This window comes from Labrus mixtus, unplaced genomic scaffold, assembly GCF_963584025.1.
Source record: "Labrus mixtus unplaced genomic scaffold, fLabMix1.1 SCAFFOLD_29, whole genome shotgun sequence".
Taxonomy (NCBI): domain Eukaryota; kingdom Metazoa; phylum Chordata; class Actinopteri; order Labriformes; family Labridae; genus Labrus; species Labrus mixtus.
The window spans coordinates 957,980-978,588 of record NW_026870108.1 but is presented as its reverse complement, the minus strand read 5'-3'; positions in this window follow the sequence as shown (position 1 = coordinate 978,588).

Sequence of the window (20,609 nt, the reverse complement as noted above, 5' to 3'; positions counted from 1 at the left end):
GACTTTTTTGAAGCCGAAATCTTTTCATGAAAATTTTCAACTTTTTTGAATCTGAAAAACTTCATGAAAATTTTCAACTTTTTTGATTCCAAAATACTTCATGAAAATGTTCGACTTTTTTAAAGCCGAAATACTTCATGAAAATTTTCAACTTTTTTGAAGCCGAAATCTTTTCATGAAAATTTTCAACTTTTTTGAAGCCGAAATCTTTTCATGAAAATTTTCAACTTTTTTGAAGCCGAAATCTTTTCATGAAAATTTTCAACTTTTTTGAAGCCGAAATCTTTTCATGAAAATTTTCAACTTTTTTGAAGCTGATTTACTTCATGAAAATGTTCGACTTTTTTAAAGCCGAAATCCTGTCGTGAAAATTTTCAACTTTTTTGAAGCCGAAATCTTTTCATGAAAATTTTCAACTTTTTTGTAGCCGAAATCTTTTCATGAAAATTTTCAACTTTTTTGAAGCTGAAATACTTCATGAAAATGTTCGACTTTTTTAAAGCCGAAATCCTGTCGTGAAAATTTTCAACTTTTTTGAAGCCGAAATCTTTTCATGAAAATTTTCAACTTTTTTGAAGCCGAAATCTTTTCATGAAAATTTTCAACTTTTTTGAAGCCGAAATCTTTTCATGAAAATTTTCAACTTTTTTGAAGCTGAAATACTTCATGAAAATGTTCGACTTTTTTAACGCCGAAATCCTGTCTTGAAAATTTTCAACTTTTTTGAAGCCGAAATCTTTTCATGAAAATTTTCAACTTTTTTGAAGCTGAAATACTTCATGAAAATGTTCGACTTTTTTAACTCCGAAATCCTGTCGTGAAAATGTTCGACTTTTTTGAAGCCGAAATCTTTTCATGAAAATTTTCAACTTTTTTGAATCTGAAAAACTTCATGAAAATTTTCAAATTTTTTGAAGCCAAAATACTTCATGAAAATGTTCGACTTTTTTAAAGCCGAAATACTTCATGAAAATTTTCAACTTTTTTGAAGCCGAAATCTTTTCATGAAAATTTTCAACTTTTTTGAAGCCGAAATATTTTCATGAAAATTTTCAACTTTTTTGAAGCTGAAATACTTCATGAAAATGTTCGACTTTTTTAAAGCCGAAATCCTGTCGTGAAAATTTTCAACTTTTTTGAAGCCGAAATCTTTTCATGAAAATTTTCAACTTTTTTGAAGCTGAAATACTTCATGAAAATGTTTGACTTTTTTAAAGCCAAAATCCTGTCGTGAAAATTTTCAACTTTTTTGAAGCCAAAATCTTTTCATGAAAATTTTCAACTTTTTTGAAGCCAAAATCTTTTCATGAAAATTTTCAACTTTTTTGAAGCCAAAATCTTTTCATGAAAATTTTCAACTTTTTTGAATCCGAAATCTTTTCATGAAAATTTTCAACTTTTTTGAATCTGAAAAACTTCATGAAAATTTTCAACTTTTTTGAAGCCAAAATACTTCATGAAAATGTTCGACTTTTTTAAATCCGAAATCCTGTCGTGAAAATGTTCGACTTTTTTGAAGCCGAAATCTTTTCATGAAAATTTTCAACTTTTTTGAATCTGAAAAACTTCATGAAAATTTTCAACTTTTTTGAAGCCAAAATACTTCATGAAAATGTTCGACTTTTTTAAAGCCGAAATCTTTTCATGAAAATTTTCAACTTTTTTGAAGCCGAAATCTTTTCATGAAAATTTTCAACTTTTTTGAAGCTGAAATACTTCATGAAAATGTTCGACTTTTTTAACGCCGAAATCCTGTCTTGAAAATTTTCAACTTTTTTGAAGCCCAAATATTTTCATGAAAATTTTCAACTTTTTTGAAGCCGAAATCTTTTCATGAAAATTTTCAACTTTTTTGAAGCCGAAATCTTTTCATGAAAATTTTCAACTTTTTTGAAGCCGAAATCTTTTCATGAAAATTTTCAACTTTTTTGAAGCTGAAATACTTCATGAAAATGTTCGACTTTTTTAACTCCGAAATCCTGTCGTGAAAATGTTCGACTTTTTTGAAGCCGAAATCTTTTCATGAAAATTTTCAACTTTTTTGAATCTGAAAAACTTCATGAAAATTTTCAACTTTTTTGATTCCAAAATACTTCATGAAAATGTTCGACTTTTTTAAAGCCGAAATACTTCATGAAAATTTTCAACTTTTTTGAAGCCGAAATCTTTTCATGAAAATTTTCAACTTTTTTGAAGCCGAAATCTTTTCATGAAAATTTTCAACTTTTTTGAAGCCGAAATCTTTTCATGAAAATTTTCAACTTTTTTGAAGCCGAAATCTTTTCATGAAAATTTTCAACTTTTTTGAAGCTGATTTACTTCATGAAAATGTTCGACTTTTTTAAAGCCGAAATCCTGTCGTGAAAATTTTCAACTTTTTTGAAGCCGAAATCTTTTCATGAAAATTTTCAACTTTTTTGAAGCCGAAATCTTTTCATGAAAATTTTCAACTTTTTTGAAGCCGAAATCTTTTCATGAAAATTTTCAACTTTTTTGAAGCTGAAATACTTCATGAAAATGTTCGACTTTTTTAACGCCGAAATCCTGTCTTGAAAATTTTCAACTTTTTTGAAGCCGAAATCTTTTCATGAAAATTTTCAACTTTTTTGAAGCTGAAATACTTCATGAAAATGTTCGACTTTTTTAACTCCGAAATCCTGTCGTGAAAATGTTCGACTTTTTTGAAGCCGAAATCTTTTCATGAAAATTTTCAACTTTTTTGAATCTGAAAAACTTCATGAAAATTTTCAACTTTTTTGAAGCCAAAATACTTCATGAAAATGTTCGACTTTTTTAAAGCCGAAATACTTCATGAAAATTTTCAACTTTTTTGAAGCCGAAATCTTTTCATGAAAATTTTCAACTTTTTTGAAGCCGAAATATTTTCATGAAAATTTTCAACTTTTTTGAAGCTGAAATACTTCATGAAAATGTTCGACTTTTTTAAAGCTGAAATCCTGTCGTGAAAATTTTCAACTTTTTTGAAGCCGAAATCTTTTCATGAAAATTTTCAACTTTTTTGAAGCTGAAATACTTCATGAAAATGTTTGACTTTTTTAAAGCCAAAATCCTGTCGTGAAAATTTTCAACTTTTTTGAAGCCAAAATCTTTTCATGAAAATTTTCAACTTTTTTGAAGCCAAAATCTTTTCATGAAAATTTTCAACTTTTTTGAAGCCAAAATCTTTTCATGAAAATTTTCAACTTTTTTGAATCCGAAATCTTTTCATGAAAATTTTCAACTTTTTTGAATCTGAAAAACTTCATGAAAATTTTCAACTTTTTTGAAGCCAAAATACTTCATGAAAATGTTCGACTTTTTTAAATCCGAAATCCTGTCGTGAAAATGTTCGACTTTTTTGAAGCCGAAATCTTTTCATGAAAATTTTCAACTTTTTTGAATCTGAAAAACTTCATGAAAATTTTCAACTTTTTTGAAGCCAAAATACTTCATGAAAATGTTCGACTTTTTTAAAGCCGAAATACTTCATGAAAATTTTCAACTTTTTTGAAGCCGAAATCCTGTCGTGAAAATTTTCAACTTTTTTGAAGCCGAAATATTTTCATGAAAATTTTCAACTTTTTTGAAGCTGAAATACTTCATGAAAATGTTCGACTTTTTTAAAGCCGAAATCCTGTCGTGAAAATTTTCAACTTTTTTGAAGCCGAAATCTTTTCATGAAAATTTTCAACTTTTTTGAAGCTGAAATACTTCATGAAAATGTTTGACTTTTTTAAAGCCAAAATCCTGTCGTGAAAATTTTCAACTTTTTTGAAGCCAAAATCTTTTCATGAAAATTTTCAACTTTTTTGAAGCCAAAATCTTTTCATGAAAATTTTCAACTTTTTTGAAGCCAAAATCTTTTCATGAAAATTTTCAACTTTTTTGAATCCGAAATCTTTTCATGAAAATTTTCAACTTTTTTGAATCTGAAAAACTTCATGAAAATTTTCAACTTTTTTGAAGCCAAAATACTTCATGAAAATGTTCGACTTTTTTAAATCCGAAATCCTGTCGTGAAAATGTTCGACTTTTTTGAAGCCGAAATCTTTTCATGAAAATTTTCAACTTTTTTGATTCTGAAAAACATCATGAAAATTTTCAACTTTTTTGAAGCCAAAATACTTCATGAAAATGTTCGACTTTTTTAAAGCCGAAATCCTGTCGTGAAAATTTTCAACTTTTTTGAAGCCGAAATCTTTTCATGAAAATTTTCAACTTTTTTGAAGCTGAAATACTTCATGAAAATGTTCGACTTTTTTAAAGCTGAAATCCTGTCGTGAAAATTTTCAACTTTTTTGAATCCGAAATACTTCATGAAAATGTTCTACTTTTTAAAGCCGAAATCCTGTCGTGAAAATTTTTAACTTTTTTGAAGCCGAAATACTTCATGAAAATGTTCGACTTTTTTAACGCCGAAATCCTGTCTTGAAAATTTTCAACTTTTTTGAAGCCCAAATACTTCATGAAAATGTTTGACTTTTTTAAATCCGAATTCCTGTCGTGAAAATTTTCAACTTTTTTGAAGCCGAAATCTTTTCATGAAAATTTTCAACTTTTTTGAAGCCGAAATCTTTTCATGAAAATTTTCAACTTTTTTGAAGCCGAAATCTTTTCATGAAAATTTTCAACTTTTTTGAAGCTGATTTACTTCATGAAAATGTTCGACTTTTTTAAAGCCGAAATCCTGTCGTGAAAATTTTCAACTTTTTTGAAGCCGAAATCTTTTCATGAAAATTTTCAACTTTTTTGTAGCCGAAATCTTTTCATGAAAATTTTCAACTTTTTTGAAGCTGAAATACTTCATGAAAATGTTCGACTTTTTTAAAGCCGAAATCCTGTCGTGAAAATTTTCAACTTTTTTGAAGCCGAAATCTTTTCATGAAAATTTTCAACTTTTTTGAAGCCGAAATCTTTTCATGAAAATTTTCAACTTTTTTGAAGTCGAAATCTTTTCATGAAAATTTTCAACTTTTTTGAAGCTGAAATACTTCATGAAAATGTTCGACTTTTTTAACGCCGAAATCCTGTCTTGAAAATTTTCAACTTTTTTGAAGCCCAAATATTTTCATGAAAATTTTCAACTTTTTTGAAGCCGAAATCTTTTCATGAAAATTTTCAACTTTTTTGAAGCCGAAATCTTTTCATGAAAATTTTCAACTTTTTTGAAGCCGAAATCTTTTCATGAAAATTTTCAACTTTTTTGAAGCTGAAATACTTCATGAAAATGTTCGACTTTTTTAACTCCGAAATCCTGTCGTGAAAATGTTCGACTTTTTTGAAGCCGAAATCTTTTCATGAAAATTTTCAACTTTTTTGAATCTGAAAAACTTCATGAAAATTTTCAACTTTTTTGAAGCCAAAATACTTCATGAAAATGTTCGACTTTTTTAAAGCCGAAATACTTCATGAAAATTTTCAACTTTTTTGAAGCCGAAATCTTTTCATGAAAATTTTCAACTTTTTTGAAGCCGAAATCTTTTCATGAAAATTTTCAACTTTTTTGAAGCCGAAATCTTTTCATGAAAATTTTCAACTTTTTTGAAGCCGAAATCTTTTCATGAAAATTTTCAACTTTTTTGAAGCTGAAATACTTCATGAAAATGTTCGACTTTTTTAACGCCGAAATCCTGTCTCGAAAATTTACAACTTTTTTGAAGCCCAAATACTTCATGAAAATGTTTGACTTTTTTAAATCCGAAATCCTGTCGTGAAAATTTTCAACTTTTTTGAAGCCGAAATATTTTCATGAAAATTTTCAACTTTTTTGAAGCTGAAATACTTCATGAAAATGTTCGACTTTTTTAAAGCCGAAATCCTGTCGTGAAAATTTTCAACTTTTTTGAAGCCGAAATCTTTTCATGAAAATTTTCAACTTTTTTGAAGCTGAAATACTTCATGAAAATGTTCGACTTTTTTAAAGCCAAAATCCTGTCGTGAAAATTTTCAACTTTTTTGAAGCCAAAATCTTTTCATGAAAATTTTCAACTTTTTTGAAGCCAAAATCTTTTCATGAAAATTTTCAACTTTTTTGAAGCCAAAATCTTTTCATGAAAATTTTCAACTTTTTTGAATCCGAAATACTTCATGAAAACGTTCGACTTTTTTAAAGCCGAAATCCTGTCGTGAAAATTTTCAACTTTTTTGAAGCCGAAATCTTTTCATGAAAATTTTCAACTTTTTTGTAGCCGAAATCTTTTCATGAAAATTTTCAACTTTTTTGAAGCCAAAATACTTCATGAAAATGTTCGACTTTTTTAAATCCGAAATCCTGTCGTGAAAATGTTCGACTTTTTTGAAGCCGAAATCTTTTCATGAAAATTTTCAACTTTTTTGATTCTGAAAAACATCATGAAAATTTTCAACTTTTTTGAAGCCAAAATACTTCATGAAAATGTTCGACTTTTTTAAAGCCGAAATCCTGTCGTGAAAATTTTCAACTTTTTTGAAGCCGAAATCTTTTCATGAAAATTTTCAACTTTTTTGAAGCTGAAATACTTCATGAAAATGTTCGACTTTTTTAAAGCTGAAATCCTGTCGTGAAAATTTTCAACTTTTTTGAATCCGAAATACTTCATGAAAATGTTCTACTTTTTAAAGCCGAAATCCTGTCGTGAAAATTTTTAACTTTTTTGAAGCCGAAATACTTCATGAAAATGTTCGACTTTTTTAACGCCGAAATCCTGTCTTGAAAATTTTCAACTTTTTTGAAGCCCAAATACTTCATGAAAATGTTCGACTTTTTTAACGCCGAAATCCTGTCTTGAAAATTTTCAACTTTTTTGAAGCTGAAATACTTCATGAAAATGTTCGACTTTTTTAAAGCCAAAATCCTGTCGTGAAAATTTTCAACTTTTTTGAAGCCAAAATCTTTTCATGAAAATTTTCAACTTTTTTGAAGCCAAAATCTTTTCATGAAAATTTTCAACTTTTTTGAAGCCAAAATCTTTTCATGAAAATTTTCAACTTTTTTGAATCCGAAATACTTCATGAAAACGTTCGACTTTTTTAAAGCCGAAATCCTGTCGTGAAAATTTTCAACTTTTTTGAAGCCGAAATCTTTTCATGAAAATTTTCAACTTTTTTGTAGCCGAAATCTTTTCATGAAAATTTTCAACTTTTTTGAAGCCAAAATACTTCATGAAAATGTTCGACTTTTTTAAATCCGAAATCCTGTCGTGAAAATGTTCGACTTTTTTGAAGCCGAAATCTTTTCATGAAAATTTTCAACTTTTTTGATTCTGAAAAACATCATGAAAATTTTCAACTTTTTTGAAGCCAAAATACTTCATGAAAATGTTCGACTTTTTTAAAGCCGAAATCCTGTCGTGAAAATTTTCAACTTTTTTGAAGCCGAAATCTTTTCATGAAAATTTTCAACTTTTTTGAAGCTGAAATACTTCATGAAAATGTTCGACTTTTTTAAAGCTGAAATCCTGTCGTGAAAATTTTCAACTTTTTTGAATCCGAAATACTTCATGAAAATGTTCTACTTTTTAAAGCCGAAATCCTGTCGTGAAAATTTTTAACTTTTTTGAAGCCGAAATACTTCATGAAAATGTTCGACTTTTTTAACGCCGAAATCCTGTCTTGAAAATTTTCAACTTTTTTGAAGCCCAAATACTTCATGAAAATGTTTGACTTTTTTAAATCCGAATTCCTGTCGTGAAAATTTTCAACTTTTTTGAAGCCGAAATCTTTTCATGAAAATTTTCAACTTTTTTGAAGCCGAAATCTTTTCATGAAAATTTTCAACTTTTTTGAAGCCGAAATCTTTTCATGAAAATTTTCAACTTTTTTGAAGCTGATTTACTTCATGAAAATGTTCGACTTTTTTAAAGCCGAAATCCTGTCGTGAAAATTTTCAACTTTTTTGAAGCCGAAATCTTTTCATGAAAATTTTCAACTTTTTTGTAGCCGAAATCTTTTCATGAAAATTTTCAACTTTTTTGAAGCTGAAATACTTCATGAAAATGTTCGACTTTTTTAAAGCCGAAATCCTGTCGTGAAAATTTTCAACTTTTTTGAAGCCGAAATCTTTTCATGAAAATTTTCAACTTTTTTGAAGCCGAAATCTTTTCATGAAAATTTTCAACTTTTTTGAAGCCGAAATCTTTTCATGAAAATTTTCAACTTTTTTGAAGCTGAAATACTTCATGAAAATGTTCGACTTTTTTAACGCCGAAATCCTGTCTTGAAAATTTTCAACTTTTTTGAAGCCCAAATATTTTCATGAAAATTTTCAACTATTTTGAAGCCGAAATCTTTTCATGAAAATTTTCAACTTTTTTGAAGCCGAAATCTTTTCATGAAAATTTTCAACTTTTTTGAAGCCGAAATCTTTTCATGAAAATTTTCAACTTTTTTGAAGCTGAAATACTTCATGAAAATGTTCGACTTTTTTAACTCCGAAATCCTGTCGTGAAAATGTTCGACTTTTTTGAAGCCGAAATCTTTTCATGAAAATTTTCAACTTTTTTGAATCTGAAAAACTTCATGAAAATTTTCAACTTTTTTGAAGCCAAAATACTTCATGAAAATGTTCGACTTTTTTAAAGCCGAAATACTTCATGAAAATTTTCAACTTTTTTGAAGCCGAAATCTTTTCATGAAAATTTTCAACTTTTTTGAAGCCGAAATCTTTTCATGAAAATTTTCAACTTTTTTGAAGCCGAAATCTTTTCATGACAATTTTCAACTTTTTTGAAGCCGAAATCTTTTCATGAAAATTTTCAACTTTTTTGAAGCTGAAATACTTCATGAAAATGTTCGACTTTTTTAACGCCGAAATCCTGTCTCGAAAATTTTCAACTTTTTTGAAGCCCAAATACTTCATGAAAATGTTTGACTTTTTTAAATCCGAAATCCTGTCGTGAAAATTTTCAACTTTTTTGAAGCCGAAATATTTTCATGAAAATTTTCAACTTTTTTGAAGCTGAAATACTTCATGAAAATGTTCGACTTTTTTAAAGCCGAAATCCTGTCGTGAAAATTTTCAACTTTTTTGAAGCCGAAATCTTTTCATGAAAATTTTCAACTTTTTTGAAGCTGAAATACTTCATGAAAATGTTCGACTTTTTTAAAGCCAAAATCCTGTCGTGAAAATTTTCAACTTTTTTGAAGCCAAAATCTTTTCATGAAAATTTTCAACTTTTTTGAAGCCAAAATCTTTTCATGAAAATTTTCAACTTTTTTGAAGCCAAAATCTTTTCATGAAAATTTTCAACTTTTTTGAATCCGAAATACTTCATGAAAACGTTCGACTTTTTTAAAGCCGAAATCCTGTCGTGAAAATTTTCAACTTTTTTGAAGCCGAAATCTTTTCATGAAAATTTTCAACTTTTTTGTAGCCGAAATCTTTTCATGAAAATTTTCAACTTTTTTGAAGCTGAAATACTTCATGAAAATGTTCGACTTTTTTAAAGCCGAAATCCTGTCGTGAAAATTTTCAACTTTTTTGAAGCCGAAATCTTTTCATGAAAATTTTCAACTTTTTTGAAGCCGAAATCTTTTCATGAAAATTTTCAACTTTTTTGAAGCCGAAATCTTTTCATGAAAATTTTCAACTTATTTGAAGCTGAAATACTTCATGAAAATGTTCGAATTTTTTAACGCCGAAATCCTGTCTTGAAAATTTTCAACTTTTTTGAAGCCCAAATACTTCATGAAAATGTTCGACTTTTTTAAATCCGAAATCCTGTCTTGAAAATTTTCAACTTTTTTGAAGACAAAATCTTTTCATGAAAATTTTCAATTTTTTGGAAGCCAAAATACTTCATGAAAATGTTCGACTTTTTTAAAGCCGAAATACTTCATGAAAATGTTCGACTTTTTTAAAGCCGAAATCCTGTCGTGAAAATTTTCAACTTTTTTGAAGCCGAAATCTTTTCATGAAAATTTTCAACTTTTTTGAAGCCGAAATCTTTTCATGAAAATGTTCAACTTTTTTGAAGCTGAAATACTTCATGAAAATGTTCGACTTTTTTAAAGCCGAAATCCTGTCGTGAAAATTTTCAACTTTTTTGAAGCCGAAATCTTTTCATGAAAATTTTCAACTTTTTTGAAGCCAAAATCTTTTCTTGAAAATTTTCAACTTTTTTGAAGCAGAAATTTTTTCATGAAAATTTTCAACTTTTTTGAAGCTGAAATACTTCATGAAAATGTTCGACTTTTTTAAAGCCGAAATCCTGTCGTGAAAATTTTCAACTTTTTTGAAGCCGAAATCTTTTCATGAAAATTTTCAACTTTTTTGAAGCCGAAATCTTTTCATGAAAATGTTCAACTTTTTTGAAGCCGAAATCTTTTCATGAAAATTTTCAACTTTTTTGAAGCTGATTTACTTCATGAAAATGTTCGACTTTTTTAAAGCCGAAATCCTGTCGTGAAAATTTTCAACTTTTTTGAAGCCGAAATCTTTTCATGAAAATTTTCAACTTTTTTGAAGCTGAAATACTTCATGAAAATGTTCGACTTTTTTAAAGCCAAAATCCTGTCGTGAAAATTTTCAGCTTTTTTGAAGCCCAAATACTTCATGAAAATGTTCGACTTTTTTGAAGCCGAAATACTTCATGAAAATGTTTGACTTTTTTAAAGCCGAAATCCTGTCGTGAAAATTTTCAACTTTTTTGAAACTGAAATCTTTTCATGAAAATTTTCAACTTTTTTGAAGCTGAAATACTTCATGAAAATGTTCGACTTTTTTAAATCCGAATTCCTGTCGTGAAAATTTTCAACTTTTTTGAAGCCGAAATCTTTTCATGAAAATTTTCAACTTTTTTGAAGCCGAAATATTTTCATGAAAATTTTCAACTTTTTTGTAGCCGAAATCTTTTCATGAAAATTTTCAACTTTTTTGAAGCCGAAATCTTTTCATGAAAATTTTCAACTTTTTTGAAGCTGAAATACTTCATGAAAATGTTCGACTTTTTTAACTCCGAAATCCTGTCTTGAAAATTTTCAACTTTTTTGAAGCCCAAATACTTCATGAAAATGTTCGACTTTTTTAAATCCGAAATCCTGTCGTGAAAATTTTCAACTTTTTTGAAGCCGAAATCTTTTCATGAAAATTTTCAACTTTTTTGAATCTGAAAAACTTCATGAAAATTTTCAACTTTTTTGAAGCCAAAATACTTCATGAAAATGTTCGACTTTTTTAAATCCGAAATCCTGTCGTGAAAATGTTCGACTTTTTTGAAGCCGAAATCTTTTCATGAAAATTTTCAACTTTTTTGAATCTGAAAAACTTCATGAAATTTTTCAACTTTTTTGAAGCCAAAATACTTCATGAAAATGTTCGACTTTTTTAAAGCCGAAATCCTGTCTTGAAAATTTTCAACTTTTTTGAAGCCCAAATACTTCATGAAAATGTTCGACTTTTTTAAATCCGAATTCCTGTCGTGAAAATTTTCAACTTTTTTGAAGCCGAAATCTTTTCATGAAAATTTTCAACTTTTTTGAAGCCGAAATATTTTCATGAAAATTTTCAACTTTTTTGAAGCTGAAATACTTCATGAAAATATTCGACTTTTTTAAAGCCGAAATCCTGTCGTGAAAATTTTCAACTTTTTTGAAGCTGAAATACTTCATGAAAATGTTGGACTTTTTTAACGCCGAAATCCTGTCGTGAAAATTTTAAACTTTTTTGAAGCTGAAATACTTCATGAAAATGTTCGACTTTTTTAAAGCCAAAATCCTGTCGTGAAAATTTTCAGCTTTTTTGAAGCCCAAATACTTCATGAAAATGTTCGACTTTTTTGAAGCCGAAATACTTCATGAAAATGTTTGACTTTTTTAAAGCCGAAATCCTGTCGTGAAAATTTTCAACTTTTTTGAAACTGAAATCTTTTCATGAAAATTTTCAACTTTTTTGAAGCTGAAATACTTCATGAAAATGTTCGACTTTTTTAAATCCGAATTCCTGTCGTGAAAATTTTCAACTTTTTTGAAGCCGAAATCTTTTCATGAAAATTTTCAACTTTTTTGAAGCCGAAATATTTTCATGAAAATTTTCAACTTTTTTGTAGCCGAAATCTTTTCATGAAAATTTTCAACTTTTTTGAAGCCGAAATCCTGTCTTGAAAATTTTCAACTTTTTTGAAGCTGAAATACTTCATGAAAATGTTTGACTTTTTTAAAGCTGAAATCCTGTCGTGAAAATTTTAAACTTTTTTGAATCCGAAATACTTCATGAAAATGTTCGACTTTTTTAACGCCGAAATCCTGTCTTGAAAATTTTCAACTTTTTTGAAGCCGAAATACTTCATGAAAATGTTCGACTTTTTTAAATCCGAATTCCTGTCGTGAAAATTTTCAACTTTTTTGAAGCCGAAATCTTTTCATGAAAATTTTCAACTTTTTTGAAGCCGAAATCTTTTCATGAAAATGTTCAACTTTTTTGAAGCCGAAATCTTTTCATGAAAATTTTCAACTTTTTTGAAGCTGATTTACTTCATGAAAATGTTCGACTTTTTTAAAGCCGAAATCCTGTCGTGAAAATTTTCAACTTTTTTGAAGCCGAAATCTTTTCATGAAAATTTTCAACTTTTTTGAAGCTGAAATACTTCATGAAAATGTTCGACTTTTTTAAAGCCGAAATCCTGTCGTGAAAATTTTCAACTTTTTTGAAGCCGAAATCTTTTCATGAAAATTTTCAACTTTTTTGAAGCCAAAATCTTTTCTTGAAAATTTTCAACTTTTTTGAAGCAGAAATTTTTTCATGAAAATTTTCAACTTTTTTGAAGCTGAAATACTTCATGAAAATGTTCGACTTTTTTAAAGCCGAAATCCTGTCGTGAAAATTTTCAACTTTTTTGAAGCCGAAATCTTTTCATGAAAATTTTCAACTTTTTTGAAGCCGAAATCTTTTCATGAAAATGTTCAACTTTTTTGAAGCCGAAATCTTTTCATGAAAATTTTCAACTTTTTTGAAGCTGATTTACTTCATGAAAATGTTCGACTTTTTTAAAGCCGAAATCCTGTCGTGAAAATTTTCAACTTTTTTGAAGCCGAAATCTTTTCATGAAAATTTTCAACTTTTTTGAAGCTGAAATACTTCATGAAAATGTTCGACTTTTTTAAAGCCAAAATCCTGTCGTGAAAATTTTCAGCTTTTTTGAAGCCCAAATACTTCATGAAAATGTTCGACTTTTTTGAAGCCGAAATACTTCATGAAAATGTTTGACTTTTTTAAAGCCGAAATCCTGTCGTGAAAATTTTCAACTTTTTTGAAACTGAAATCTTTTCATGAAAATTTTCAACTTTTTTGAAGCTGAAATACTTCATGAAAATGTTCGACTTTTTTAAATCCGAATTCCTGTCGTGAAAATTTTCAACTTTTTTGAAGCCGAAATCTTTTCATGAAAATTTTCAACTTTTTTGAAGCCGAAATATTTTCATGAAAATTTTCAACTTTTTTGTAGCCGAAATCTTTTCATGAAAATTTTCAACTTTTTTGAAGCCGAAATCTTTTCATGAAAATTTTCAACTTTTTTGAAGCTGAAATACTTCATGAAAATGTTCGACTTTTTTAACTCCGAAATCCTGTCTTGAAAATTTTCAACTTTTTTGAAGCCCAAATACTTCATGAAAATGTTCGACTTTTTTAAATCCGAAATCCTGTCGTGAAAATTTTCAACTTTTTTGAAGCCGAAATCTTTTCATGAAAATTTTCAACTTTTTTGAATCTGAAAAACTTCATGAAAATTTTCAACTTTTTTGAAGCCAAAATACTTCATGAAAATGTTCGACTTTTTTAAATCCGAAATCCTGTCGTGAAAATGTTCGACTTTTTTGAAGCCGAAATCTTTTCATGAAAATTTTCAACTTTTTTGAATCTGAAAAACTTCATGAAATTTTTCAACTTTTTTGAAGCCAAAATACTTCATGAAAATGTTCGACTTTTTTAAAGCCGAAATCCTGTCTTGAAAATTTTCAACTTTTTTGAAGCCCAAATACTTCATGAAAATGTTCGACTTTTTTAAATCCGAATTCCTGTCGTGAAAATTTTCAACTTTTTTGAAGCCGAAATCTTTTCATGAAAATTTTCAACTTTTTTGAAGCCGAAATATTTTCATGAAAATTTTCAACTTTTTTGAAGCTGAAATACTTCATGAAAATATTCGACTTTTTTAAAGCCGAAATCCTGTCGTGAAAATTTTCAACTTTTTTGAAGCTGAAATACTTCATGAAAATGTTGGACTTTTTTAACGCCGAAATCCTGTCGTGAAAATTTTAAACTTTTTTGAAGCTGAAATACTTCATGAAAATGTTCGACTTTTTTAAAGCCAAAATCCTGTCGTGAAAATTTTCAGCTTTTTTGAAGCCCAAATACTTCATGAAAATGTTCGACTTTTTTGAAGCCGAAATACTTCATGAAAATGTTTGACTTTTTTAAAGCCGAAATCCTGTCGTGAAAATTTTCAACTTTTTTGAAACTGAAATCTTTTCATGAAAATTTTCAACTTTTTTGAAGCTGAAATACTTCATGAAAATGTTCGACTTTTTTAAATCCGAATTCCTGTCGTGAAAATTTTCAACTTTTTTGAAGCCGAAATCTTTTCATGAAAATTTTCAACTTTTTTGAAGCCGAAATATTTTCATGAAAATTTTCAACTTTTTTGTAGCCGAAATCTTTTCATGAAAATTTTCAACTTTTTTGAAGCCGAAATCCTGTCTTGAAAATTTTCAACTTTTTTGAAGCTGAAATACTTCATGAAAATGTTTGACTTTTTTAAAGCTGAAATCCTGTCGTGAAAATTTTAAACTTTTTTGAATCCGAAATACTTCATGAAAATGTTCGACTTTTTTAACGCCGAAATCCTGTCTTGAAAATTTTCAACTTTTTTGAAGCCGAAATACTTCATGAAAATGTTCGACTTTTTTAAATCCGAATTCCTGTCGTGAAAATTTTCAACTTTTTTGAAGCCGAAATCTTTTCATGAAAATTTTCAACTTTTTTGAAGCCGAAATCTTTTCATGAAAATGTTCAACTTTTTTGAAGCCGAAATCTTTTCATGAAAATTTTCAACTTTTTTGAAGCTGATTTACTTCATGAAAATGTTCGACTTTTTTAAAGCCGAAATCCTGTCGTGAAAATTTTCAACTTTTTTGAAGCCGAAATCTTTTCATGAAAATTTTCAACTTTTTTGAAGCTGAAATACTTCATGAAAATGTTCGACTTTTTTAAAGCCAAAATCCTGTCGTGAAAATTTTCAGCTTTTTTGAAGCCCAAATACTTCATGAAAATGTTCGACTTTTTTGAAGCCGAAATACTTCATGAAAATGTTTGACTTTTTTAAAGCCGAAATCCTGTCGTGAAAATTTTCAACTTTTTTGAAACTGAAATCTTTTCATGAAAATTTTCAACTTTTTTGAAGCTGAAATACTTCATGAAAATGTTCGACTTTTTTAAATCCGAATTCCTGTCGTGAAAATTTTCAACTTTTTTGAAGCCGAAATCTTTTCATGAAAATTTTCAACTTTTTTGAAGCCGAAATATTTTCATGAAAATTTTCAACTTTTTTGAAGCCGAAATCTTTTCATGAAAATTTTCAACTTTTTTGAAGCCGAAATCTTTTCATGAAAATTTTCAACTTTTTTGAAGCCGAAATCTTTTCATGAAAATTTTCAACTTTTTTGAAGCTGAAATACTTCATGAAAATGTTCGACTTTTTTAACTCCGAAATCCTGTCTTGAAAATTTTCAACTTTTTTGAAGCCCAAATACTTCATGAAAATGTTCGACTTTTTTAAATCCGAAATCCTGTCGTGAAAATGTTCGACTTTTTTGAATCCGAAATCTTTTCATGAAAATTTTCAACTTTTTTGAAGCCAAAATCTTTTCATGAAAATTTTAGACTTTTTTGAAGCTGAAATACTGCATGAAAATGTTCGACTTTTTTAAAGCTGAAATCCTGTCGTGAAAATTTTCAACTTTTTTGAATCCGAAATACTTCATGAAAATGTTCTACTTTTTAAAGCCGAAATCCTGTCGTGAAAATTTTTAACTTTTTTGAAGCCGAAATAATTCATGAAAATGTTCGACTTTTTTAACGCCGAAATCCTGTCTTGAAAATTTTCAACTTTTTTGAAGCCCAAATACTTCATGAAAATGTTCGACTTTTTTAAATCCGAATTCCTGTCGTGAAAATTTTCAACTTTTTTGAAGCCGAAATCTTTTCATGAAAATTTTCAACTTTTTTGAAGCCGAAATCTTTTCATGAAAATTTTGAACTTTTTTGAAGCCGAAATCTTTTCATGAAAATTTTCAACTTTTTTGAAGCCAAAATCTTTTCATGAAAATTTTCAACTTTTTTGAAGCTGAAATACTTCATGAAAATGTTCGACTTTTTTAACGCCGAAATCCTGTCGTGAAAATTTTCAACTTTTTTGAATCCGAAATACTTCATGAAAATGTTCGACTTTTTTGAAGCCGAAATACTTCATGAAAACGTTCGACTTTTTTAAAGCCGAAATCCTGTCGTGAAAATTTTCAACTTTTTTGAAGCCGAAATCTTTTCATGAAAATTTTCAACTTTTTTGTAGCCGAAATCTTTTCATGAAAATTTTCAACTTTTTTGAAGCTGAAATACTTCATGAAAATGTTCGACTTTTTTAAAGCCGAAATCCTGTCGTGAAAATTTTTAACTTTTTTGAAACTGAAATCTTTTCATGAAAATTTTCAACTTTTTTGAAGCTGAAATACTTCATGAAAATGTTCGACTTTTTTTAAAGCCGAAATCCTGTCGTGAAAATTTTCAACTTTTTTGAAGCCGAAATCTTTTCATGAAAATTTTCAACTTTTTTGAAGCCGAAATCCTTTCATGAAAATTTTCAACTTTTTTAAAGCTGAAATACTTCATGAAAATGTTCGACTTTTTTAAAGCCGAAATCCTATCGTGAAAATTTTCAACTTTTTTGAATCCGAAATACTTCATGAAAATGTTCGACTTTTTTAAAGCCGAAATCCTGTCGTGAAAATTTTCAACTTTTTTGAAGCCGAAATCTTTTCATGAAATTTTCAACTTTTTTGAAGCCGAAATCTTTTCATGAAAATTTTCAACTTTTTTGAAGCTGAAATACTTCATGAAAATGTTCGACTTTTTTAAAGCCGAAATCCTGTCGTGAAAATTTTCAACTTTTTTGAAACCCAAATAATTCATGAAAATGTTCAACTTTTTTGAAGCCGAAATACTTCATGAAAATGTTCGGCTTTTTTAAAGCCGAAATCCTGTAGTGAAAATTTTCAACCTTTTTGAAGCCGAAATACTTCATGAAAATGTTCGACTTTTTTAAAGCCGAAATCCTGTCGTAAAAATTTTCAACTTTTTTGAAGCCCAAATACTTCATGAAAATGTTCGACTTTTTTTAAAGCCCAAATCCTGTGGTGAAAATGTTCAACTTTTTTGAAGCCGAAATCTTTTCATGAAAATTTTCAACTTTTTTGAAGCCGAAATCTTTTCATGAAAATTTTCAACTTTTTTGAAGCCAAAATCTTTTCATGAAAATTTTCAACTTTTTTGAAGCTGAAATACTTCATGAAAATGTTCGACTTTTTTAACGCCGAAATCCTGTCGTGAAAATTTTCAACTTTTTTGAATCCGAAATACTTCATGAAAATGTTCGACTTTTTTGAAGCCGAAATACTTCATGAAAACGTTCGACTTTTTTAAAGCCGAAATCCTGTCGTGAAAATTTTCAACTTTTTTGAAGCCGAAATCTTTTCATGAAAATTTTCACCTTTTTTGTAGCCGAAATCTTTTCATGAAAATTTTCAACTTTTTTGAAGCTGAAATACTTCATGAAAATGTTCGACTTTTTTAAAGCCGAAATCCTGTCGTGAAAATTTTCAACTTTTTTGAAGCCGAAATCTTTTCATGAAAATTTTCAACTTTTTTGAAGCCGAAATCCTTTCATGAAAATTTTCAACTTTTTTAAAGCTGAAATACTTCATGAAAATGTTCGACTTTTTTAAAGCCGAAATCCTATCGTGAAAATTTTCAACTTTTTTGAATCCGAAATACTTCTTGAAAATGTTCGACTTTTTTAAAGCCGAAATCCTGTCGTGAAAATTTTCAACTTTTTTGAAGCCGAAATCTTTTCATGAAATTTTCAACTTTTTTGAAGCCGAAATCTTTTCATGAAAATTTTCAACTTTTTTGAAGCTGAAATACTTCATGAAAATGTTCGACTTTTTTAAAGCCGAAATCCTATCGTGAAAATTTTCAACTTTTTTGAATCCGAAATACTTCTTGAAAATGTTCGACTTTTTTAAAGCCGAAATCCTGTCGTGAAAATTTTCAACTTTTTTGAAGCCGAAATCTTTTCATGAAATTTTCAACTTTTTTGAAGCCGAAATCTTTTCATGAAAATTTTCAACTTTTTTGAAGCTGAAATACTTCATGAAAATGTTCGACTTTTTTAAAGCCGAAATCCTGTCGTGAAAATTTTCAACTTTTTTGAAGCCCAAATAATTCATGAAAATGTTCAACTTTTTTGAAGCCGAAATACTTCATGAAAATGTTCGACTTTTTTAAAGCCGAAATCCTGTCGTGAAAATTTTCAACCTTTTTGAAGCCGAAATACTTCATGAAAATGTTCGACTTTTTTAAAGCCGAAATCCTGTCGTGAAAATTTTCAACTTTTTTGAAGCCCAAATACTTCATGAAAATGTTCGACTTTTTTTAAAGCCAAAATCCTGTCGTGAAAATGTTCAACTTTTTTGAAGCCGAAATCTTTTCATGAAAATTTTCAACTTTTTTGAAGCCGAAATCTTTTCATGAAAATTTTCAACTTTTTTGAAGCCAAAATCTTTTCATGAAAATTTTCAACTTTTTTGAAGCTGAAATACTTCATGAAAATGTTCGACTTTTTTAACGCCGAAATCCTGTCGTGAAAATTTTCAACTTTTTTGAAGCCGAAATCTTTTCATGAAAATTTTCAACTTTTTTGAAGCCGAAATATTTTCATGAAAATTTTCAACTTTTTTGAAGCCGAAATCTTTTCATGAAAATTTTCAACTTTTTTGAAGCCGAAATCTTTTCATGAAAATTTTCAACTTTTTTGAAGCCGAAATCTTTTCATGAAAATTTTCAACTTTTTTGAAGCTGAAATACTTCATGAAAATGTTCGACTTTTTTAACTCCGAAATCCTGTCTTGAAAATTTTCAACTTTTTTGAAGCCCAAATACTTCATGAAAATGTTCGACTTTTTTAAATCCGAAATCCTGTCGTGAAAATTTTCAACTTTTTTGAAGCCGAAATCTTTTCATGAAAATTTTCAACTTTTTTGAAGCTGAAATACTTCATGAAAATGTTCGACTTTTTTAAAGCCAAAATCCTGTCGTGAAAATTTTCAGCTTTTTTGAAGCCCAAATACTTCATGAAAATGTTCGACTTTTTTGAAGCCGAAATACTTCATGAAAATGTTTGACTTTTTTAAAGCCGAAATCCTGTCGTGAAAATTTTCAACTTTTTTGAAACTGAAATCTTTTCATGAAAATTTTCAACTTTTTTGAAGCTGAAATACTTCATGAAAATGTTCGACTTTTTTAAATCCGAATTCCTGTCGTGAAAATTTTCAACTTTTTTGAAGCCGAAATCTTTTCATGAAAATTTTCAACTTTTTTGAAGCCGAAATATTTTCATGAAAATTTTCAACTTTTTTGAAGCCGAAATCTTTTCATGAAAATTTTCAACTTTTTTGAAGCCGAAATCTTTTCATGAAAATTTTCAACTTTTTTGAAGCCGAAATCTTTTCATGAAAATTTTCAACTTTTTTGAAGCTGAAATACTTCATGAAAATGTTCGACTTTTTTAACTCCGAAATCCTGTCTTGAAAATTTTCAACTTTTTTGAAGCCCAAATACTTCATGAAAATGTTCGACTTTTTTAAATCCGAAATCCTGTCGTGAAAATTTTCAACTTTTTTGAAGCCGAAATCTTTTCATGAAAATTTTCAACTTTTTTGAATCTGAAAAACTTCATGAAAATTTTCAACTTTTTTGAAGCCAAAATACTTCATGAAAATGTTCGACTTTTTTAAATCCGAAATCCTGTCGTGAAAATGTTCGACTTTTTTGAATCCGAAATCTTTTCATGAAAATTTTCAACTTTTTTGAAGCCAAAATCTTTTCATGAAAATTTTCAACTTTTTTGAAGCTGAAATACTGCATGAAAATGTTCGACTTTTTTAAAGCTGAAATCCTGTCGTGAAAATTTTCAACTTTTTTGAATCCGAAATACTTCATGAAAATGTTCTACTTTTTAAAGCCGAAATCCTGTCGTGAAAATTTTTAACTTTTTTGAAGCCGAAATAATTCATGAAAATGTTCGACTTTTTTAAAGCCGAAATCCTGTCGTGAAAATTTTCAACTTTTTTGAAGCCGAAATCTTTTCATGAAAATTTTCAACTTTTTTGTAGCCGAAATCTTTTCATGAAAATTTTCAACTTTTTTGAAGCTGAAATACTTCATGAAAATGTTCGACTTTTTTAAAGCCGAAATCCTGTCGTGAAAATTTTCAACTTTTTTGAAGCCGAAATCTTTTCATGAAAATTTTCAACTTTTTTGAAGCCGAAATCCTTTCATGAAAATTTTCAACTTTTTTAAAGCT